This window comes from Arachis ipaensis, chromosome B2 (assembly GCF_059453495.1).
Source record: "Arachis ipaensis isolate K30076 ecotype BB chromosome B2, ASM5945349v1, whole genome shotgun sequence".
NCBI classification, from domain to species: domain Eukaryota; kingdom Viridiplantae; phylum Streptophyta; class Magnoliopsida; order Fabales; family Fabaceae; genus Arachis; species Arachis ipaensis.
The window spans coordinates 52,202,311-52,227,371 of record NC_142437.1 but is presented as its reverse complement, the minus strand read 5'-3'; the positions used below and the strand labels follow the sequence as shown (position 1 = coordinate 52,227,371).

The 25,061-nt window shown below is 38.9% G+C and overlaps 1 pseudogene; it reads left to right on the top strand.

Moving 5' to 3' along the window:
* The first annotated feature begins 1,474 nt into the window (after positions 1-1,474).
* LOC148573983 (uncharacterized) lies at positions 1,475-3,054 on the top strand (annotated as a pseudogene).
* The last annotated feature ends 22,007 nt before the right edge of the window (positions 3,055-25,061 follow it).

Below are 25,061 nucleotides of genomic sequence, written 5' to 3'. Positions count from 1 at the left end.
CACCATGAAGAAATCCAAAAAGACATTGATGTGTCAGTCATCAAGAAGAAGAGTCACAAAGTGAAACCTACTGTTAAAGAAGGAGGATTAGCAAAAAGAAGAAAAAAAACAAGAACAAGACTAAAAAGGGTTGGAAGAATAAAAAGATTCCAACAGAGGGATTCTCTAAGGGCGATGAAGTACAATTGATCTATCAACAACTGGGGGCAAGCCAACAAGCTGATGACTACTATACTGTCAGCAAAATACTCTCACTGGAGCATGCCAAAATTGAACATCAAGGAACAAAGAAGAAGCTCACAGTCAGGGGGGATAAGCTGAGACACTACTGTCATCAACCACCATAAAAGAGGGGTCCAATGTCAAGCTAATGACAATAAAAGAGCGCTCCATAGGAGGCAACCCATGATTTAAGATTCGTGCTTGTTTTTGAATTCAATAAATTATGATCACCTTAGCATGATTTTGAATTTTATTAGACATACTTGACAGATGCATACACTGTTTGAGACATATGCCAGACTTCTAAGTTCGGTGTGCTTGACAGCACACAGACATTAGCTTTTCAAGCATTCTTAGATCATATGCTTAGTCATTTCGATGAAGTATATGACCAAACATTAAGTTTGGTGTCTGCATATGTACTAACTTGCAGAAGAATCAACTTTTGTCCATAGAATCAAAGTCATGCATAGATGAATCATACATTGCTTCATTTTAGGAATTTGTGTGAGAAAATGAATTAGAACTTAGGATGAAGGTATCAATTGTGATAAATTGCTTGCTTTTGATATTAATCCCTTAGCAAGAAACAAGTTTGGTGTTCACCAAACCTTGGTTCACTAAGTGACGGATACAATTGATCTTTTATGACTAAGAAACATAATAAATGATCTAAGCATTCACCACTGCATCACCGTGCTACAATTATATCCTAAAGCTTACCATTTTGATTTAATTAGGAAAAAAAAAGAGAAGGTTGAGATGAGGACAAGATGAAGACACGGCTATGACAAGCCAAGAGAGAAGGATCACATGTGCCTAGAGAGGCGTGCCTACCTTGGAAAGCAAAAATCTGCATACTAGTCACCTTGGAGGACGAACCTCATGCAACCAATAGGAAGAGAATCCTTGTCAACCTTCAAGAGAACATGCAAGCCGTTCATCTCATGAAGTTGCTATGTTGTTCAACTCAATCTCCACCCTTCACAAGTCATGACCGAATTCCTCTTCAAGTATGATCCTCGCCCAAAGTTTTAATGCCTTGCCTATAAATAGGTTGGGACATTTCCTGCATCACATATTCATACAAGTCTTCCTTATAATCATAAGTTCTTGTTCCACCCTGTGCAATCCTAAACACGTCCCACTCCACTCTCAACAGCAACATTTCTCTCTTCATTCTCTTTGCACCATAAAATCGTACCTCAACCAACCACAACTCCACCTTTGCCTTATCCCTCTAATTGAATTCATGGCTTCATCAAGCTCAAAGAGAAGACAAGGGAAGGAACCAATGGTAACCGAACCCCCGTCCTATGATACAAGAAAGTTTAGATCTCAGTTCCATGAAAGAAAATACATAGATTCATGAAGTCAAAGCACATCATTTATGAGAGGGGTTTTGAGCTGAGGGACGGGGAATACCCCATCATGAGGCAGATCACTAGGGAAAGAAGGTGGGATCTTTTATGCGATCCTCTCACCAAGATTAGTGCAGTCATGATCAGGGAATTTTATGCAAATGCTGTGAAAAAGAGTGAAAACAGCATCCCTTACAAAAGTTATGTTAGAGGAGTTGAAGTGAATTTTAGTCCAGCAGCCATTACAAGGGCCTTGAAGTTGAAAACCATAACTTATGAAGAGCTCAGCTCTGAGGCCAGACTGCAGGGAGAGAATGACCCTGATGAGATCTTACAGGGGATATGCTTGGAAGACACAGACTGGAAGAGAGATTCAAAAGGAATCCCAAGCCAATTGAAGAGAATAAATCTCATTCCTGAGGTCAAGGAGTGGTATAAGATAATAAGGAGATCTATACACCCTACTGAAAACACCTCAGGGGTCACAATCAAGCGAGCACTCTTGACATACTGTATCCTACATGGGGGAGAAATCAACCTTGCACAACTCATAGCCGACAGTATTCAAGAGATCGCTGAAAGCACAAACAAATCAACTAGGCTCGGTCATCCAAGCACCATTCTAAGGCTATGCAACAAAGCTGGAGTGATTTTTGAAGATGAGGACACAGAGAGAGTGAAAAAGGGAACGAGAATCACAAAGAGAAACATGGAAGGAATTACTGAGGATGATGATCAAGAAGAAAGATCCCAAAGGAGAAGAAGATCAGAAGAAGGGGAAGAGCAAGCTCACAGTGCCATAGATATGAGTCAACTACAAAGGGCTCTTGAGAAAATATCACAACAAAATGTGAGAGCACAAGAGCAATATTCAAGATACCAAGAGCAATATCTAGAACACCGGGAGCAATATTTGAAAGACAAGAAGCAAAATGAAGCTTGGCAGCACAGAATGGAGGAAAGACTAGAGAGCTGACAGCAACAAATGATGGTCCAACAACAATAGTTTCAAGCCAAGATTCTTGAGGGGCAAAAAGAATAAACAACAAGACTTCAAGAGTCATATGACAAAATGTTCCTGACCCAAGCCAAATATGGGGAATTTACTCACAACCTGTATCAGTGGAAAAATATTTATCATACTATTGGAGAGATTAGACATGTGTAACAAATAGAGTCTGATGAAAATATGCAAGCAAGGTTAGAGTATTTGACCCATAATATGCCAGCACTAGATCCACAAATCAAACCATTTGAGCAGTGCCAAGAATTTAAAGATCGACAGAAAGCAAGATCTCATCACTTCAGAGAGGTAACACATGAAAGATTGGAAGCAGTTGGGCTCTCAGGTCTATTAGATCCTGTCTAGGATAGAAGGTGCCCCAGTGAAGAAATTCAGGACTACTCTAAGCTCTGGAAGAGAAAGAAGAAGAAGGGAGAATCAAGCAATAACCAGGGACATGGCAACTAGAAGGTGGTAAAGTTTTTTTCATTATTTCAAACTAAATAAGGAAGATGTGTATCTGAAACATGATACATCTCCAATTGTTTTTCGTTTTGCATATATTTTTAGCTTAAAAAGTTACCTGCATAATAATTGTCATCCTTCATTAGCTTGAGTATTTTGTTTTGTCCCCCTTACTGTTTGAATAAAAGAAAGATGTTTGATTTGGAAAAGTAATTGTTCAATGTTGCAAAAGTTAGAATGAAAGTTAGTGGTGGTAGGTGTTTGATTCAATTGTTAGCTCACAAAATAATTGCTGCAAAATGACATGTTACTTGAAGCTTAAGCTAGTTTGCTACTATGATCCTTCAACTAATGAAAATCCCTTGAAAATAAACCAAAACAGAAAGAAAAAGAAATAGAGAAAGCCAAAAAGTGGCAAAGAAACAAATAACAAGGCTAGACACCAGCTTGGACCCTAGGACATATGCTTGTGGTGTTTGTGTACTAGGATATGCTTGGACAAGTAAGTTCTAAGGAGTATTTCAAAACTTGGCCACTTAGATCAACTGATTTGGGATTGCCAACTGAAAGTCCAAATAAAGAGCAACCTAGCTACAAAACACTTAGTTATCCAAAGAGATGCTGGGCATCAATGAACCTAGGAAGAAAAAGGTGAGCCATGTGTCTGTGGTGAAGAAATGTTGAGTGTAATTAAGCCAAAGGCTACTGCAACATTTGCCACCAAGCCTTCCATGAGTAATAAGCTCTCTAAGCAAAAGAAAGAAGGAAAAAGCTAACAAGGGAAGTAAGCAGAAAGCAAGGCATTGTAGCAGCAACCTTAGTGAACCCTTGAGGAAACATTGTTTGTTTAAAAGCAAGTAATAAGTGAGTTACTATTGATCTGCATGAAACCCCATGAACTAAGTTCAACTATCTGCTTAATAAGGACATGTATACTTCTTTATTTCATTCTATCTTCTCTTATGTTTTATGCTTGCTTGGGGACAAGCAAGTTTTAAGTTTGGTGTTGTGATGACAAGTCATCTTAGCCTAGTTTCACTAGTCTTTTTCTTTGATTTTATTAGATTTTATGCACTTTCTTGCATTGTAAATAAGTAATTTGGAATGGAAATGCATGGTTTCTTTGAATCAATCAACCACCATTTAATTGATACTAAATCATGAGGTTTAAGCTAAATTCAATTGATATTTAAATGATTTATAAACCTTGTGAATTTGGTGATACTTTGATTGGTTGTTTTGATTACTTGTAGGTGAAGAAAAGAAGAAAATAAGAAAGCGTGGCCTAAAAAGCGTGGCCCAAGGAAAAGAAGAGTGTAGCAAAGGAAACAATGAAGCATGGCACAAGGAAGGAGGAAGCATAGCGCTCTCTTCAGGAGCGGAGCACTCTCTCAAGGGAGCACAACAATGAACCAAGAAAGCAAGGCTTGATGCTACGCTCCCCTTGAGAGCGGAGCACACTTTTGAACCAAGAAACAAAGGAGGGAAGAATGATGCTCCGCTCTCCTTGAGAGCATTATCGGGCTTCACTCATAAATAAATCCAAGGGAATAGTTTGCCAATGCTTGCTCCAAGGATCGAACCCATGAGCAAGGGGGAGTGGGGAGCGCTACTCAGAAAGGAAAATGAGCCACACTTGGCCAAATTGCACTCACAAGGATTCGAACCAAGCACCTCAAGAAAAAGAGGAGAGAGGCGCCACTTCATTCACAAAGAAAAGGAGTCAGCGCATACCTCCAATAAGTTTCGAACTTGGGACCTCACCCAAGAAAAAGGAGTGCTACGCTCCCAAGGAGAGTAGAGCGCTACTCTCCTTAGCCTTTGCAAGAACTTGACACGGCCAGGGGGAATTGGAGCGCAACATGACACGGGCAGAAGGAGCTTGGTGCGCACAAGACTCCAACACAAGCCACAATGCTCCACTCCCCACAAGAGCAGAGCTCTATCCTAATTGCCCCACAGCCTTGGCACGCAACAAGGAGCTCCAACACAAGCCTCAATGCTCCACTCCCCACAAGAGCAGAGCACTCCACTGGGAGCAATTTCTCTTGGGCTGAAAATTTAATTAAAAATCCAATTAAATTCAAATCTTCACCAAATTAAAAAGCCCACCCAAATTCTTAAATCCAAGAATAGAAAGTGTATAAATAGAAGCTAGTTTGATTTAGTAGAAAACTTTAACCTTTTTCTTCTTTGAGAATTCTCATTTTTGTAATTTGGAGCTTTTTACTTTGAATTTGGATCTTGGAGAATTGGGAAGGAGAATTGATCTCTCTTCTTCCTTGTTCTTGCTTGAGCACTCTTTACTTTTTGTTTTGGATCTTGGGTGAAGAATTGAAGAAATTCTGTTTCAATCTCACCTTAAGATCTCTTTGTTTATCTTTCTGCATAATTCTAAGAAACTTTGATTTACATTTCAAATTCTGTTTACTGCTTCTTCTCTTCTACTACTTCTGCAACTTACTTTTCTATTTCTTTTACAATTGTTCTTGTTGGATCAAGGAAGGATTTGAGATCTAAACTTGTTTTCTAGTCTCTTTTAATTTCTGCAACTGAGCTCCATTTACTTTTTGTTTTTTTTTAATTCTTCAAGCATTTTTACTCTTCTGTTTGAGATCCACTTAAATTTAATTCATCTTTTGCTCTTCTGTTTATTGCAATTTACTTCTGCTTGTATAATTTCTACAATCCCAGCTCCCAATTCCTTTTATAATTCAAGCAATTTACCTTTCTTGCACCTTAAGATTCAGCTGTTTACATTTCTTGCAATCTAAGTTTCTGCAATCTAATTACTTGTTCTTTAAGGTTCAGCACTTTTATTTTCTGTTCTCTTTAATTTATTGCAATTCTTCCCTCTCCCTTTACATTTCATGCAATTTAGCTTCTGTCAATTACAAACTACTCAAACCAACACTTGATTCGCTTGACTAAATCAACCACTAAACTAAAATTGCTCAATCCTTCTATCCCTGTGGGATCGACCTCACTCATGTGAGTTATTATTACTTGATGCGACCTGGTACACTTGCCGGTTAGTTTAAGGTGTTGGAATTCATTTTCCAAAATACACCATCAATAGGCAGGACATAGAGTTCAAAGAAGTATTGTGGAGATTCTCAAACATTTATTGATCCAAGAAGCAGCAAACAAAAGAAAATAAAGAAAATACAAAAAAAAAAACAAAAAGAACATGGCCTAAGGTTCTGAGCATCAATTACCAGGCAGAAAAGAAGGAAGAAACAAAGACTCAAAGAGTTGTAATCCTAGTAAATGCTTGTGGTCGAATTGTGTCAAAGAGAGAGGCTTGAGCAAGTAATTCCGTAGGGGTGCTTTAACACCTAATACCTTAAAACCAACTGGTTTAGGAGTATTGATTGAAAGTTTACCTAAGGAGCTGCTTTGAGACATGAAACTTAGAGTCAAGGCCAAAACACAGAAATTATAAGCTGCTTCAAGGTGATTACCTATAGAGAGATCTCCATGATATTATTTGGATGAAAGTTCTAAGACCTGAGACTTCCAAGATGTAGGGACTAGTAAGCACTGAAGCCCTTGCATGAGCATATAATTTAGAGTTCACCCCACTGTTACTTAATCACTTCACTCACAGGATAGCACATGTTATTCTTCAAATCCATTCTAATTGAAAGAATCTTTGAGCATAATTCTTTTCTTGCTTGGGGACAAGCAAGTTTTAAGTTTGGTGTTGTGATGACAAGTCATCTTAGCCTAGTTTTACTAGTCTTTTTCTTTGTTTTTATTAGGTTTTATGCACTTTCTTGCATTGTAAGCAAGTAATTTGGAATGAAATTGCGTGATTTCTTTGAATCAATCAACCACCATTTAATTGATACTAAATCATGAGGTTTAAACTAATTTTAATTGATATTTAAATGATTTATAAACCTTGTGAATTTGGTGATACTTTGATTGGTTGTTTTGATTACTTGTAGGTGAAGAAAAGAAAACAAGAAAGCGTGGCCTAAGAAGCGTGGCCCAAGGAAAAGAAGAGTGTGGCAAAGGAAATTAGGAAGCATAGCACATGGAAGAAGGAAGCACAGCGCTCTCTTCAGGAGCGGAGCACTCTCTCAAGGGAGCACAATAATGAACCAAGAAAGCAAGGCTTGATGCTACGCTCCCCTTGAGAGCGGAGCACAATTTGGGACCAAGAAAGAAAGGGGAGAAGAATGATGCTCCGCTCTTGTCAAGAGCATTATCGGGCTTCACTCAAAAATAAATTCAAGGAAGAAGTTTGCTAGTGAAGGCTACAAGGCTCGAACTCATGAGCAAGGGGGATTGGGAGAGCGCTACTCACAAAGGAAATAAGCCAAAAATTGGCCAAAGGCATCCCCCAAGTTTCGAACCCAAGACATTCCCACTCAATGCATGCACCACCCTTGTTTCCTTCACAAAGAAATTAGCCAGCGCATGCCTCCAACAAGTTTCGAACTTGGGACCTCACCCAAGCAAAAGGAGTGCTACGCTCCCAAGAAGAGTAGAGCGCTACTCTCCCTAGTCTTTGCAGAAGCTTAACACGGCCAGGGGAAGCTTGGAGCGCGCAACATGACACGATCAAAGAGCTTGGAGCGCACAAGACACACACCAAGGCAAGCCAATGCTACGCTCTCCACAAGAGCGGAGCGCTATCCTCCAACCTTGGCACGCAACAAAGAGCTCCAAGACAAGGCAATGCTCCGCTCCCTACAAGAGCAGAGCACTCCACTGAGAGCAACACTCTTGGGCTAAAATTGGACCAAAACTCAATTTAAATTCAATTCTTCACCAAATTAAAAAGCCCACCCAAATTCTAAAATCCAAGAATGGAAAGTGTATAAATAGAAGTTAGTTTGATTTAGTGAGGACCTTTTTTTGCTTCTTTGAGAATTTTCATTTTTATAATTTTTAGAGCTTTTACTTTGAATTTGGATCTAGGAGAATTGGGAAGGAGAATTGATCTCTCTTCTTCCTTGTTCTTGCTTGAGCACTCTTTACTTCTTGTCTTGGATCTTGGGTGAAGAATTGAAGAAATTATGTTTCAATCTCACCTTGAGATCTCTTGTTTTATCTTTCTGCATAATTCTAAGAAACTGGATTTGATTGCAAATTCTATTTACTGCTTTCACTCTTCTACTTCTTCTGCAATTTACTTTTCCAATTCCTTTTGCAATTGTTCTTGTTGGATCAAGGAAGGATTTGAGATCTAGACTTGTTTTATAGTCTCCTCCACCCCTGAGATCTTCAACTTTCTTTTAGTTATTGCAATTGAATTACATTTTACTTTCTGTTTATATTTTCAAGTAATTGTGCTTCTCTTGTTTAGATCTACCGCTGATGACAAGTCATCTTAGCCTAGTTTCACTAGTCTTTTTCTTTGTTTTTATTAGGTTTTATGCACTTTCTTGCATTGTAAGTAAGTAATTTGGAATGGAAATGCATGGTTTCTTTGAATCAATCAACCACCATTTAATTGATACTAAATCATGAGGTTTAAGCTAAATTTAATTGATTTTTGAATGATTTATAAATCTTATGAATTTGGTGATACTTTGATTGGTTGTTTTGATTAATTGTAGGTGAAGAAAAGAAGAAAAGAAGAAAGCGTGGCCTAAGAAGCGTGGCCCAAGGAAAAGAAGAGTGTAGCAAAGGAAACAATGAAGCATGGCACATGGAAGGAGGAAGCATAGCGCTCTCTTCAAGAGCGGAGCACTCTCTCAAGGGAGCACAACAATGAACCAAGAAAGCAAGGCTTGATGCTACGCTCCCCTTGAGAGCGGAGCACACTTTTGAACCAAGAAACAAAGGAGGGAAGAATGATGCTCCGCTCTCCTTGAGAGCATTATCGGGCTTCACTCACAAATAAATCCAAGGAAATAGTTTGCCAATGCTTACTCCAAGGATCGAACTCATGAGCAAGGGGGAGTGGGGAGCGCTACTCACAAAGGAAAATAAGCCACACTTGGCCAAATTGCATTCCCCAAGTTTCGAACCCAAGACACTCCCACTCAATGCACGTGCCACCCTTGTTTCCTTCACAAAGAAAAGGAGCCAGCATGCCTTCAACAAGTTTCGAACTTGGGATCTCACCCAAGCAAAAGCAATGCTCCGCTCCCAAGGAGAGCAGAGCGCTACTATCTTCACTCCTTGCACAAGCTTGACATGGCCAGGAGCTTGGAGCGCGCACTTGACAAGGCCATGAGGAAGTGATGTGCATAAGACACACACCAAGCCACAATGCTCTTCTCCCCACAAGAGCAGAGCGTTATCCTGATTGCCCCACAGCCTTGGCACGCAACAAGGAGCTCCAACACAAGCCTCAATGCTCCGCTCCCCACAAAAGCAGAGCACTCCACTGGGAGCAATTTCTTTTGGGCTGAAAATTCAATTAAAAATCCAATTAAATTCAAATCTTCACCAAATTAAAAAGCCCACCCAAATTCTTAAATCTAAGAATAGAAAGTGTATAAATAGAAGCTAGTTTGATTTAGTTAAGAACTTTTTACTTTTTGCTTCCTTGAGAATTTTTCATTTTAGAATTTTTAGAGTTTTTACTTTGAACTTGGATCTTGGAGAATTTGGAAGGAGAATTGATCTCTCTTCTTCCTTGTTCTTACTTGAGCACTCTTTACTTCTTGTCTTGGATCTTGGGTGAAGAATTGAAGAAATTCTGTTTCAATCTCACTTTGAGATCTCTTGTTTATTTTCTGCATAATTCTAAGAAACTTTGATTTACATTTTAAATTCTGTTTACTGCTTCTTCTCTTCTACTACTTCTGCAACTTACTTTTCTATTTCTTTTGCAATTGTTCTTGCTGGATCAAGGAAGGATTTGAGATCTAGACTTGTTTTCTAGTCTCTTCCACTCCTGAGATCTTTAATTTCTTTTTTTTATTTCTACAATTGAGCTCCATTTACTTTCTGTTTTTAATTCTTCAAGCATTTTTTCATCTTTTGCTCTTCTATTTATTGCAATTTACTTCTGCTTGTTTAAATTCCTGCAATTCCAGCTCCCAATTCCTCTTATAATTCAAGCAATTTACCTTTCTTGCACTTTAAGATTCAGTCCTTTACATTTCATGCAATCTAGCTTTTGTCAACTACAAACCACTCAAACCAATACTTGATCCGCTTGACTAAATCAACCACTAAACTAAAATTGCTCAATCCTTCAATCTCTGTGGGGTCGACCTCACTCATGTGAGTTATTATTACTTGATGCGACCCGGTACTTGCCGGTTAGTATTTGTGTGTTTGGGAATTCGTTTTTCCACAAAAAAACACCATCAAGTTTTTGGCGCCGTTGCCGGGGATTGATTAGATTGACAATGATTAAGTAAGGTGGTGGTCTAGATTAAGCTTTTTTTTCTTTTTCTTTTTACTAAGCATACTAACTGTTTGAATTTTTGCTTAAGCTAACACTAACTTCACTCTAGCAATAGAGTGTTTAATTCTAGTTCCTGGTTTTGTGTTTATGTTAGGAGGAAGAAGCGATAAATCCACACCTTTTGATCCTGAAACACTTTGGAGATTGAGAAGAGAACCAAGAAATGGAGGAAAACCCAACAAATCCACAAGTGGGAGTGGCCAACGACAATGGTCAGCCCCAAAGGAGAGTATTGGCTTCATATACATTTGCTAATCCAAGGCATTGTGGGAGTAGCATCCTTACCCCAAATATCGATGCAAATAACTTTGAATTGAAGCCCCAACTCATTACCTTGGTGCAGAACAACTGTTCTTATGGAGGAGGCCCCTTGGAAGATCCAAACTAGCACCTATCCATCTTCCTGAGGATATGTGACACAGTGAAGACCAATGGTGTGCATCCTGACAGTTACAAATTGTTGCTGTTTCCATTTTCCCTGAGGGACAAAGCTACTCAATGGTTGGAGTCATTTCCAAGAGAAAGCATCAACAATTGGGAAGATCTAGTGAGCAAGTTCTTAGCCAAGTTTTATCCTCCTCAAAGGATCATCAGGCTCAAAACAGAGGTCCAAACATTTACTCAAATGGATGGAGAGTCATTGTGTGAAGCATAGGAGAGATACAAAGCTTTACTCAGGAAGTATCCACCAGAGATGTTTAATGAATGGGATAAACTTCAAAATTTCTATGAAGGACTGACAATGAAAGCTCAAGAGGCACTTGACTATTCAGCAGGAGGCTCAATGCAACTCATGAAGACAGCTGAAGAAGCTCAAAACCTCATAGACATGGTGGTAAATAATCAATATTTTTTTGCTCATAAAAGGCAACGCTCACCAGCTCTCAAGAGAAGTGTCTTGGAGCTTGAAGGTGTTAACACTATCTTGGCACAAAACAAACAGATGTACCAACAACTTCAGCAACAAATGGAGATTATGGCCAAGAAAATTGATGGAATGCAAAGTGCTGCAGTAGACACACAACGCCAATCTCAAACTTTACATGGGTGGAACCAATCTGAAGAAAGTTTTGGGACATTCAATTATGAGCAACAAAGCCTTGAGCAGGTGCAATACATGAATAACACTTCAAGTTCGTTCCAACACAATTTTCATGGTGATGCACACAAGACACCCTGGAAGACTCAGTCTAATTCAAGGTGGGGTGAGCATCAGAATCAAGGACAAAGGGACTTCAACTCTGGCAGCCTCAGCAACACAAACAACCATAACCATTCATCTAATAATACTAACCAATTCACAAACTCACAAAACACATATCACCAATCCTATAACAACTCACAAATCCACCAGAATAACTTGTCCACATCCACATTCCACCCACAAAATACCCTCGCAAATGGTTCAAACAATTTCCAGCAACAACCATCTCACTTTACACAACCACAACCAAATTTAGACTTTCAAAGAATCTCTAGTTTGGAGATGATGATAGAGAAACTCATGAAAAATCAAGAGATATCCAGACAAGATCAAGAAGCAACAAGAAAAGATCAAGCCATAATAAGCAAAAACCAAGAAGCTTCAATCAAAAACCAAGAAGCTTCAATCAGAAATCTTGAGAGGCATATGGAACAAATGGCTAAACGAATTGCAGAGATGGGTGAGAAGCAATCAAATGCATCCCCTAGTGCCACTCAAGACCACCCAAGGGACAAAGGAAAAGCTACAAAGTGGGAAGAGTGCAAAGCAATCATAGTGGGAAGTGAGAAGACTAGAGAGAAGGAAGCCATCAATCAAAAAGAACACAACAGAGAAGTTCCACAAAAAGAGACAGAAGAGAGAAGTGAAGAGGAGAGAAAGACCAAGAATGCAAAAAGCTCAAAGAGAGATAAGAACATCCTTGAAACACAGCTACAAGAGAAGAAGGAAGGGGTGAAGGCAGATGTCCCCAAACTTCGTACCCTTAGAGGTTCAAAAAAGAAAACGAGGATAAGCAATACTCAAAGTTCCTAGACATATTCAAGACACTCAGCATCAATATTCCTTTCTTAGAAGCACTTGAACATATGCCATTATATGCCAAATTCATGAAAGAAGTGCTAACAAAGAAAAGACCCTTGAAGGAAGGACATATTGTTGAAATGACAATGGAGTGTAGTGCTATTCTCCAAAGAGGTCTACCAGAGAAGAAGGATGATCCTGGAAGGTTTCATATACCTTGTACCATAAGAGACATAACTATAAAAAAAAAATCATTTTGTGACCTTGGTGCAAGCATAAACTTGATTCCTCTATCTCTTATAAGGAAGCTTCAAATTTTTTGAACTAAAACCCACTCGAATAGCTCTTCAAATGGCTGACAGGTCCATTTAGCAAGCACTTGGAGTTGTAGAGAATGTGCTGGTAAAAGTGGGGAAATTCCTTCTCCCAGCTGATTTTGTCATCCTGGATATGGAGGAGAACCCTAACACTCCCATCATTCTGAGGAGGCCTTTCCTAGCTACGGGTAGAGCATTGATAGATGTTGAAAAGGGAGAACTGTTGCTAAGAGTGCATAATGAGCACCTAGCATTCCATATTTTTAAAACCCTGCATGAGCCCACTCAAGAAGAAGATTGTATGAAGGATAAGGCCAGAGATCAAAGCTTGAAGGAGGCATTCAATGAGTTAACTCCAAGACTTCTAAATCCATGCTTGAAAGAAGTAGAGATGGTGCAACAGACCAAAAAAATCAAGGAGGAACTAGATCCAAAACCCCCTGATGAGAACCTCAACACTGATGTGTGGAAAACGATCCAACACAAAACTCACCGGCAAGTGTACCGGGTCGCATCAAGTAATAATAACTCACATGAGTGAGGTCGATCCCACAGGGATTGAAGGATTGAGCAATTTTTGTTTAGTGGTTGATTTAGTCAAGCGAATCAAGTATTGGTTGAGTGGTTTATGCTTTGCAGAAACTAAATTGCATGAATTGTAAAAGGGGAAGGGTAAATTGCAGTAAATGAAAGAGCAGGAAAGTAAATGTGCTGAATCTTAAAGAACAAGTAAAGTAAATTGCAGAAACTTAGATTGCAAGAAATGTAAATGACTGAATCTTAAAGTGCAAGAAATGTAAATTGCTTGAATTGTAAAAGGGATTGGGAGTTGGAATTGCAGAAATTAAACAAGCATAATTAAATTGCATCAAACAGCAAAGTAAAAGATGAATTAAATTGGAATGGATCTCAAACAGAAGAGTAAAAGTGCTTTGAGAATTATAAAGACAGAAAGACAGTGCTTAATTTGCAGCAAAGTAAAAGAGGTTGAAGATCTCAGGGTGGAAGAGACTAGATAACAAGTCTAGATCTCAAATCCTTCCTTGATCCAACAAGAACAATTGCAAAAGAAGTGAAGAAGAGTAAATTGCAGAATTAAAGAGAAGATGAAGCAGTAAACAGAAAGTGAAATTCAATTATGCAGAGAAAGTAAACAAGAGATCTCAAGGTGAGATTGAAACAGAAGTTCTTCAATTCTTCACCCAAGATCCAAAGCAAGAAAATAAAAGAGTGCTCAAGCAAGAACCAAGAAGGAGAGAGATCAATTCCCCTTCCAAGTTCTCAGAGAATTCAAAGTAAAAAGCTCAAAAATGAAAATGACAATTAAAAGGAAAATTCAAAGTAAAATCCCAAAGTCTCAAAAGGTCCTAATTACATCAAACTAACTCCTATTTATACACTTTCTATTCTTGGATTTTGGAATTTGGATGGGCTTTTGATTTGGTGAAGAAATGAATTAAATTGGATTTTTAATCCAATTCCTAGCCCAATTTGCACCTCCAGGGGAAAGCTCAGTTGGAAAATCCAACTTAGCTTTCAAGCATGCTCCATCCGTGTCAAGTGTGGTGTGCCCAGCCTTGTTTGGGTGTCAATTGCACTAGAGCTCAGTTGGAAAATCCAACTTAGCTCTAGGCCGTGTCCTTGTTGTGCGCATGGCAAGCTTGGTGCGCTTCAATTGTTGCTGGGCCGTGTCATGATGCTTTGGTGTGCTAGGATTGTGCGCCAAAGTGTGGAGGCTTGGGGGAGAGGCAATGCTCAGTTGGAATTTCCAACTGAGCTTTCCTTGTAGCGCCTTTGCTTGAGACTTCAAGGTCCCAGGTTCAACACTTGGTGGAGGAAGCCTTGGAGCTAATTTCCTTGGTTGAGTGGGTGTTCCTCCCTTGTGTTTCCAAGAATTCCCAAGTTCGAAACTTGGCTCAAGCATTTAAGCTATTTTCCCTTGATTTTCCTTGCAAGCTTGGTGGTACTCCTTCCTTATGTTTCAAGGAATTCCCAAGTTCGAATCCTAGAGGAAGCATTCTAGCTATTTCTTCTTGAATTCCCTTGCAAGGAGTAGCGTATAGTTCCAAGTTCAAACCATGGAGGAAGCATTTGGCTTATTTTTCATGATTTTCCTTATGCCTATCAATATAATGTAGCGCTCCATTAAGTAAAGCAATTGAGCGCCTTTGCCTCCATGGAGTAGCGCCTTCTTGTCATCCCTCAGGTGCAAGGTTCAAGTCTTGGTGGCTTCATTTATGGGATTTTTGCTTTGAATTAATTTTTGAGAGCCCCCGATAAAGCTAACTTATTTAACTTAGCTTTGCACCAATTCCTTGCTTTCTTGGATGCTCAGTTGACTAAGTTAACTTAGCTTTTGTGCCTTGCTTCCTTTTTGGTTCCTTGTGAAGCTCGGTTCACTTTCCCAACTTAGCTTCCATTCTTCCTTGATGTTGGCCACGCTTTTTCTTTCCTTTTGGCACGCTTTCTCTTTCTTTGGGCATGCTTCTTAGGCCACGCTTTTCTTATTTTCTTCTTTCTTCACCTACAAGTAATCAAAACAACCAATCAAAGTATCACTAAATTCACAAGGCTTATAAATCATTAAAAATCAATTAAATTTGGCTTAAACCTCATGAGTTAGCATCAATTACATGGTGATTGTTTGATTCAAAGAAGTCATGCATTTTCATTCCAAATCACTTACTTAGAGTGCAAGAAAGTGCATAAAACCTAATAAAAACTAAGAAAAAAGGCTAGTGAAACTAGGCTAAGATGACTTGTCATCACAACACCAAACTTAAAACTTGCTTGTCCCCAAGCAAGCACTTAAACATAAGAGAAGATAGAATGAAGTAGATAAGCATGCATGTCCTTATTAGGCACTTAGTTGAATTTTGTTTATGGGGTTTTATGCAGATCAAAAATAGCTCATTTATTACTTGTTGTAAAAATAACTATGCTTCCTTAAGGGTTCACCAAGGTTGCTGCTATGATTCCTTACCTTTTTGCTTAATCCCCTTGTTAGCTTTTTCTGCTTTCTTTTGCATTTCAGAGCTTATTATCTATTAGAGGCTTGGTGTCAAATGTTGCAGTGGCCTTTGGCTTATTTTCACTCAACATTTTTTTCACCACAGACACATGGCTCATCTTTTTCTTCCTAGGATCATTGATGCCCAGCATCTCTTTGGATTACTAAATGTTTTGTAGCTAGGTTGCTCTTTATTGTGGACTTTTAGTTGACAATCCCAAATCAGTTGATCTAAGTTGCCAAGTTTTAAAATACTCCTTAGAACCTACTTGTCCAAGCATATCCCAGTACATAAACACCACAGGCATATGTCCTAGGGTCCAAGCTATTGGTGTCTAGCCTTATTGTTTGTTTCTTTGCCAACTTTTGGCTTTTCTTCTTTCTTTTTCTTTCTGTTTTGGTTTATTTTCAAGGGACTTTCATTAATTGAAGGATCATAGCAGCAAACTAGCTTACACTTCAAGAAACAAGTCATTCTGCAACATTTATTCCATGAGCTAATAGTTGAATCAAACACACACCACCACAAATCTTCATTCTAACTTTTGCAACATTGAACAATGACTTTTCTAAATCAAACATCTTTTCTTTTATTCAAACATCAAGGGAGACAAGACAAGGTATTCTAGTTAATGAGTGATGACAATTATTATGCAGATGACCTTCAAGCAAAAATTATGCAGATAGCTTTCTTTAACATGTACTTCCACTTGCAACTAAATAATCATTCCAGCCAGGCATAAAAGAATTCTCTGAATTAATTCATTACATAACAACAAGGATCAAGAATAGATACAACCTGTTGAGTTGCATTTTTCCATTCTTACTTCAAATTGCTCCTTTTGAGTTGTAATTCAGGTGTTCTTTTAATTTGTTGGCTATTTTTCTGCCTGCTCCTCAAATGTTGCTTGCTGTTCAACCCTTTTAGGTGTTGGTAAATCTGCAAAGCTTGTATGTGTGTGGCTCTCGAACTTACTTTGGTGTGTGAACACCAAACTTAGTCCCATGCCAATATTCCTCATGCAACAATTTATATGTGAACTTCTTTTTTTTTTTTTCAAAAGGAATAAACTACTGATTTGGAAACAGCAAACTAGTTAACTAGTTTATCTAAGTGCTCAAAGCTAGCATTATGTAGGGGGTGAGAATGTTTTTTTTTTTTATGATATTTTGGTGGAACACCAAACTTAAAATCCTTCATTCTCCCTTATATTGCTTTGGTGTGCAACACCAAACTTAGCTTTTTGCAATATAGATAAGGCTAATTAACCTCTTTATTGAAATAACTATGAAAAGAAACTACCTCAGGTTGGGTTGCCTCCCAACAAGCGCTCTTTTATTGTCACTAGCTTGACATTGACTCCCTCTTATATGGCGGTTGATGACTGTAGTGCCTCAACTTGTCCCCTCTGATCGTGAGCTTCTTCTTTGTTCCTTGGTGCTCTATCTCAGCATGTTCTAGTGATAATATTTTACTCACAGTATAGTAATCGTTAGTCTGTTGGTCTGTTCCCAGTTGTTGATAGACTAACTGCACTTTGTCACCTTTGGAGAGCCCTTCTGTTGGAATTTTTTTGTTCTTCCAACCCTTTTTTATTCTGTTTTTGTTTTTCTTCCTTCCTTTTGTTGACTCTTCTTCTTTGAAAACAGGCTCCCTTTTGAAATTCCTTTTCTTAGTTGCCAATACTACAATGTTCCCTTGAGCTTCTTCATTACTTTGCACAGTCTCTTTCTCTTTTTGGCCTGCTGTATCATCTATCTCTTGCTTGGGAGGGCAGTTGTTGTTTGTCTTGTTGATTTCCTCCCTCCACTGCAGATTCTCCTTGTCTATTTCTGTACCATCCTTCTTTTCATTACTGCTCTGTGTTTCTGGTAGTACACTCAGAGTGATACTTTCATTATGCATCCTGAGGGTTAATTCTCCTTGCTCTATGTCTATGATGGCCCTAGCAGTGGCCAAGAACGGTCTTCCCAGTATAATGGAGTCGCCCTCATCCTGATTCGAATCCAGGATCACAAAATCAGCAGGGAAGATGAATCTGTCTACCTTGACTAGAAGGTTCTCAATTATACCCGTGGGGCATATCACTGATTTGTCCACCAATTCTAGAGACATCTGCACTGGTTTCACCTCTTTTATGCCTAGCTTTTTCACTAGGGAGGCAGGCATTAGATTGATACTAGCTCCCAAGTCACACATCGCCTTCTTGATGGTCATACTGCCAATGGCGCAGGGTAGAAAGAAACTCCCAGGGTCCTCGAGTTTGGGAGGAAGTCCCTTCTGGATTAGTGCTCTGCATTCCTCAGTGAGCAGTACAGTTTCATTAACTTGCCAACTCCTCTTCTTGTTGATAAGTTCCTTCAAGACCTTTGCGTACAGGGGCATTTGCTCAAGTGCTTCAGCTAAGGGAATATTGATCTCCAACTTCTTGAAGATTTCAAGAAATTTTGGGAAGTGTTGATCCTTAGTCTCCTTGTTGAACCTTTGAGGATATGGCAAGGGTGGAGTGAAGTTCATTCCCTGCCTTTGGTCCTTAGTTGGCTCTTCAATTACTTCCTTTCCCTTTCTTGATTTTTGTGGCTGATCTTCTTTTTCTTGAACTTGATTCTGAGTTGGCTTGCTTGATGTCTCCTTCTTGTCATTGACTTTCTCTTCTTCAGCTTGTTTCTTGTCATTTTCCTTTGACTTCTTGGTTGCTTCTTCATTTTTCACCAGGACTTTTCCACTCCTCAGTTGTATTGCCTTGCACTCCTCTTTAGGATTAGGAATGGTGTCACTTGGCAGTGAGTTTGATGACTTTTCAATGGTGATTTGCTTGGAGATTTGTCCAATTTGCCTTTCCATATTTTTCATGGAGGCTTCTTGGTTCCTCACTGTCATCTCTTGAGTTTTCATCATTTTTTCCATTAGGAGTTCTAGGTTGTTAATCCTTTGAGATTCTTGTGAGATTGGTTGATTGTGGGGTGTTGAGGATTGAGGGTAAGTGTTCTGATTTGAGGGTTGGTTATTGGATAGGTAGTGGTTGGAGTTGGGGTAGTTGTTTTGGGGTTTTCTGTAAGGATTTTGGTTAGTTTGCTGCTGGTTGTGGTTTTGGTTGTTTCTTGAAGTGTTTTGATTTGAGTTTCTCTGCCATGGTTGTTGATTCTGGTTGTGATTGTCTCCCCACCTCAGATTTGGGTGGTTCTTCCAAGAAGGGTTATAAGTATCACCATAGACTTCATTTGGCCCAGAATTTTGGTTATGCATGTACTGGACTTGTTCTTGCTGCTGCTCTTCTTGAGTCTCTTCATTTTGTCCCCATGTGGATGATGGTTGGCTTGTATTAACTGCTGCAACTTGGAGGCTATCAATCCTCTTGGCCATTTGCTCAAATTGTTGTTGAATTTGCTGCTGCATCATTTTGTTTTGAGCCAAGATTGAGTCCACTCCTTCCAACTCCATCACTCCTTTCCTTTGTGATGGTTGGCATTGCCTTTGGTGAGCAAAGAAATATTGGTTGTTGGCCACCATATCAATGAGATTTTGGGCTTCCTCTGCTGTTTTCATCAATTGTAAAGAACCTCCTGCTGAATAATCCAAAGCCTCTTGAGATTTCAGTGTCAAGCCTTCATAGAAATTCTGCAATCTGTCCCACTCACTGAACCTTCCTGGTGGACACTTCCTGATTAGAGCTTTGTATCGTTCTCATGCTTCATACAAGGGTTCAGCATCCATTTGTGTGAATGTTTGCACTTCAGTCTTCAATCTAATAACTCTTTGAGGTGGGTAAAACTTGGCAAGGAACTTGGTTACTAGATCATCCCAATTGTTGATGCTGCCTCTTAGGAAGGATTCCAACCATTGAGTGGCTTTGTCTCTGAGAGAAAATGGAAATAGCAATAGCTTGTAACTGTCAGGGTGCACACCATTGGTTTTGACAGTGTCACAAATCCTCAAGAAGGTGGACAAGTGTTGGTTAGGGTCTTCAAGTGGTCCTCCTCCATAAGAACAATTGTTTTGAACCAAGGTGATGAGTTGTGGCTTTAGTTCAAAGTTATTTGCATTAACATTTGGGGTAAGAATGCTACTCCCACAATGTCTAGGATCTGCACTTGTGTAGGAAGCCAAAACTCTTCTCTGTGGTGGATTATTGTTGTTATTGGCTGCTCCTTCAGCCCCATTTGGTGGGTTTGTTAAGTGTTCCTCCATATCTTGGAATTTTTCTTCTGACTCCTCTTCTCCAATAATTTTTTTCCCTCTTTCAGCTCTTCTTAATCTTCTGAGGGTTCTTTCGTCTTGTTCACAAAAAGTGGGTGTAATTCTCCTTGTACCTGACATACAACCAAAGCATAAAAATCACAACACCAGAAAGCAACAACACTTCAATCCATAGCTGAAGTGAAATGTTAATTGGCTTAAGCAAAAATTCAAACAGTTAGTGTGTTAGTCAAAAACAGAAAAATAAAAAGTGCTTGATCTAGATCTTCACTTCACATAATCATTGTCAATCTAATCAATCCCCGGCAACGGCGCCAAAAACTTGATGTGTGAAAAACGATCCAACACAAAACTCACCGGCAAGTGTACCGGGTCGCATCAAGTAATAATAACTCACATGAGTGAGGTCGATCCCACAGGGATTGAAGGATTGAGCAATTTTTGTTTAATGGTTGATTTAGTCAAGCGAATCAAGTATTGGTTGAGTGGTTTATGCTTTGCAGAAACTAAATTGCATGAATTGTAAAAGGGGAAGGGTAAATTGCAGTAAATGAAAGAGCAGGAAAGTAAATGTGCTGAATCTTAAAGAACAAGTAAAGTAAATTGCAGAAACTTAGATTGCAAGAAATGTAAATGACTGAATCTTAAAGTGCAAGAAATGTAAATTGCTTGAATTGTAAAAGGGATTGGGAGTTGGAATTGTAGAAATTAAACAAGCATAATTAAATTGCATCAAACAGCAAAGTAAAAGATGAATTAAATTGGAATGGATCTCAAACAGAAGAGTAAAAGTGCTTTGAGAATTATAAAGACAGAAAGACAGTGCTTAATTTGCAGCAAAGTAAAAGAGGTTGAAGATCTCAGGGTGGAAGAGACTAGATAACAAGTCTAGATCTCAAATCCTTCCTTGATCCAACAAGAACAATTGCAAAAGAAGTGAAGAAGAGTAAATTGCAGAATTAAAGAGAAGATGAAGCAGTAAACAGAAAGTGAAATTCAATTATGCAGAGAAAGTAAACAAGAGATCTCAAGGTGAGATTGAAACAGAAGTTCTTCAATTCTTCACCCAAGATCCAAAGCAAGAAAATAAAAGAGTGCTCAAGCAAGAACCAAGAAGGAGAGAGATCAATTCCCCTTCCAAGTTCTCAGAGAATTCAAAGTAAAAAGCTCAAAAATGAAAATGACAATTAAAAGGAAAATTCAAAGTAAAATCCCAAAGTCTCAAAAGGTCCTAATTACATCAAACTAACTCCTATTTATACACTTTCTATTCTTGGATTTTGGAATTTGGATGGGCTTTTGATTTGGTGAAGAAATGAATTAAATTGGATTTTTAATCCAATTCCTAGCCCAATTTGCACCTCCAGGGGAAAGCTCAGTTGGAAAATCCAACTTAGCTTTCAAGCATGCTCCATCCGTGTCAAGTGTGGTGTGCCCAGCCTTGTTTGGGTGTCAATTGCACTAGAGCTCAGTTGGAAAATCCAACTTAGCTCTAGGCCGTGTCCTTGTTGTGCGCATGGCAAGCTTGGTGCGCTTCAATTGTTGCTGGGCCGTGTCATGATGCTTTGGTGTGCTAGGATTGTGCGCCAAAGTGTGGAGGCTTGGGGGAGAGGCAATGCTCAGTTGGAATTTCCAACTGAGCTTTCCTTGTAGCGCCTTTGCTTGAGACTTCAAGGTCCCAGGTTCAACACTTGGTGGAGGAAGCCTTGGAGCTAATTTCCTTGGTTGAGTGGGTGTTCCTCCCTTGTGTTTCCAAGAATTCCCAAGTTCGAAACTTGGCTCAAGCATTTAAGCTATTTTCCCTTGATTTTCCTTGCAAGCTTGGTGGCACTCCTTCCTTATGTTTCAAGGAATTCCCAATTCAAATCCTAGAGGAAGCATTCTAGCTATTTCTTCTTGAATTCCCTTGCAAGGAGTAGCGTATGGTTCCAAGTTCAAACCATGGAGGAAGCATTTGGCTTATTTTTCATGATTTTCCTTATGCCTAGCAATATAATGTAGCGCTCCATTAAGTAAAGCAATTGAGCGCCTTTGCCTCCATGGAGTAGCGCCTTCTTGTCATCCCTCAGGTGCAAGGTTCAAGTCTTGGTGGCTTCATTTATGGGATTTTTGCTTTGAATTAATTTTTGAGAGCCCCCGATAAAGCTAACTTATTTAACTTAACTTTGCACCAATTCCTTGCTTTCTTGGATGCTCAGTTGACTAAGTTAACTTAGCTTTTGTGCCTTGCTTCCTTTTTGGTTCCTTGTGAAGCTCGGTTCACTTTCCCAACTTAGCTTCCATTCTTCCTTGATGTTGGCCACGATTTTTCTTTCCTTTTGGCACGCTTTCTCTTTCTTTGGGCATGCTTCTTAGGCCACGCTTTTCTTATTTTCTTCTTTCTTCACCTACAAGTAATCAAAACAACCAATCAAAGTATCACTAAATTCACAAGGCTTATAAATCATTAAAAATCAATTAAATTTGGCTTAAACCTCATGAGTTAGCATCAATTACATGGTGATTGTTTGATTCAAAGAAGTCATGCATTTTCATTCCAAATCACTTACTTAGAGTGCAAGAAAGTGCATAAAACCTAATAAAAACTAAGAAAAAAGGCTAGTGAAACTAGGCTAAGATGACTTGTCATCAAACACCCCAAATAAAGAACCACCAAGGCATGAATTATCTTCTGAAGAAGAGAAGAAGAAGAGGCCAAAAGGGTGGAGAAACAAGAAAATCCCCACTGAAGGCTTCTCACCAGGGGATAAAATGATGTTGAACACCCAACCAATGAAGGTGTCTCCACAATTATCTAAGTACTATACTGTGAACCGGATCCTTTCACTTGAACACCTAGAAATCATCAAAGAGGAGACCGGAAGGAAGTTCACAGTAAGAGGAGAAAAGCTAAGGCACTATGCTTTTCAGCCTTCATGATTAAAGAACAAGATGTCAAGCTAGTGACAATAAAGAAGTGCTTGTTGGGAGGCAACCCAACCTGAGGTAATTTTCTTTTCATAGCTAATTTAATAAAAAGGTTGAGTGGTTTATCTGTATTGCAAAGAGATAAGTTTGGTGTTGCACACCAAGATAGTTTAAGGGAGAATGAAGGATTCTAAGTTTGGTGTTCTACCAAAAATCTTATCTTAAAACACATTCTCACCTTCTGCATAATGCTAGCTCCAAGCAATCAGATAAACCATTTAACCAATCTACTATTTCCTAGTCTTTAGTTTTATGACCTTCAGCAAAGACAAAAGAATTCATAAATGGTCAACTTCTTGCATCAGAGACATTGGCAAGGCATTAAGTTTGGTGTTCCCACACCAAAATAAGTTGCAAGACGTGTGATGACATGTCACCATGTCATGTTTTTCTATGCTTTTTCATGCAAGAAATTTATGATTAGTGCTTAAATATTGCATTCTTTGGTGCTTAAATGGTATATTTCTTTGATCTTTTGATTTGATAAACTTTGTAGGAAATAAGAAGAAAAAGAAGCAAAAAGCACAAAATAAGTCAAAAAAGAGAAAAAAAGAGTTTTGGGGCACACTTTGAAGTTGGAGCACACTTTGGAGCCTTAGGCCACGCTTTTAAAAGCGTGGCCCATGACCAAATCAAGGAAGCGTGAACAATCAGCACACAAAGCTCAGTTCACTTAGTTCACTAAGTGAACTTAGCTTTGCCGTACAAGAAAAATGTGCTTGGAGGCAAGAAATTTCGCTAAGTTAAAATCTGGGCGTTCACAGCATGACCATGCCTCCTTCAAAGGGCTATAAGTTGAGCTACAGATATCCGATTGATATGCTTTCAGTTGCATTGGAAAGCTGACATTCAGAGCTTTCTAATGATATATCATAGTTCATATTTGGCACGAAATTGAGGCACGAGTAAAATGCATCTTTAAGGGCCAAAAATAAGCAAAAAAAATCAGCCAATGCTTCCACTAAGGCTCGAAGGGGGAGACACAAGGAAAACAAGGAAAGCAAAATAGCGCTCAGTTCACTTTCTCAACTGAGCTTTATCGGGCTCCCACTCAAGAATATGCAAGGAAAAGGCTCACAAAAGTGCTTCCACCAAGATTTGAACTCAAGACCTCACACTCAAGCCAAAGGTGCTACCAAGGCACACAAAGGAAAGCTCAGTTAACTTTTCCAACTGAGCACTACTCCCCCCACACTCCTCACATTTTGGCACGCCAAGGAAGCTAATCGTGCGCACAAAATTGACACGGACAAGGGGCTGGTGCACCAAATTGGGCAAGGCAAAGCAAGTTTGGGCGCTCAGTTGTGTTTTTCAACTGAGCCTTGCCTTGGGAGCTGCACCATGGTCCAAAATTCAATTAAAAATCAAATTGGATTTAATTCTTTACCAATTGAACCAAGGCCAACTAGACCCATCTCTCTTCAAATCCAAAGCAAGCAAAGCCCACATCATCACTCAAAGGCACAAGAACAAGTTAGAATAGGAATTTCATTTAAATTGTAATTTGTTTTTAATTCCAATTTCATTTTGATTTTCACTTTGTAAAGCCTATATAAGGCATCATTTTCATCTTTGTAAAGGAGGTGAGCTCCATTAGAAAGTATTAGAGGCTAGCTCCAATAGGGAGTTTTGCACTCTTTAGTTTTCATTTTGCTTTCTCTCTTAGTTTTCTTTTCTGTTTTGAAATTTTGGATTGAGATTGGAAGGAATTCTGTTTTCATTCTCTATCTGGAACTTCTCTTGTTCTTCTTCTGCAATTTACTTTTCCATTTTCAATTTGCAATTGTTATTGTTGAATCAAGGAAGGATTTGAGATCTAGACTTGCTTTCTAGTCTCTTCCACTCCTGAGATCTTCAACATTCTTTAAATTGCTGCAAATTAAGCATCAGTCTTGCTGTTTTGAATTTTTCAAGCAATTTCCCTTTTCTGTTTAGATCTATTGCATGATTTTGCATCTTTCACTTCTCTGTTTAATTGCTATTTACAGTTTCCTGTTGAATTTTAATTCTCAGCACCCAACTCAATTTACTTTCAAGCCATTTAATTCTTCTGCTACTTTTACTTTACTGCAATTTCCTTTCCTACATTCTACAATTTCACATTTCCGTTCACATTTAGCTTGGTTTAATTT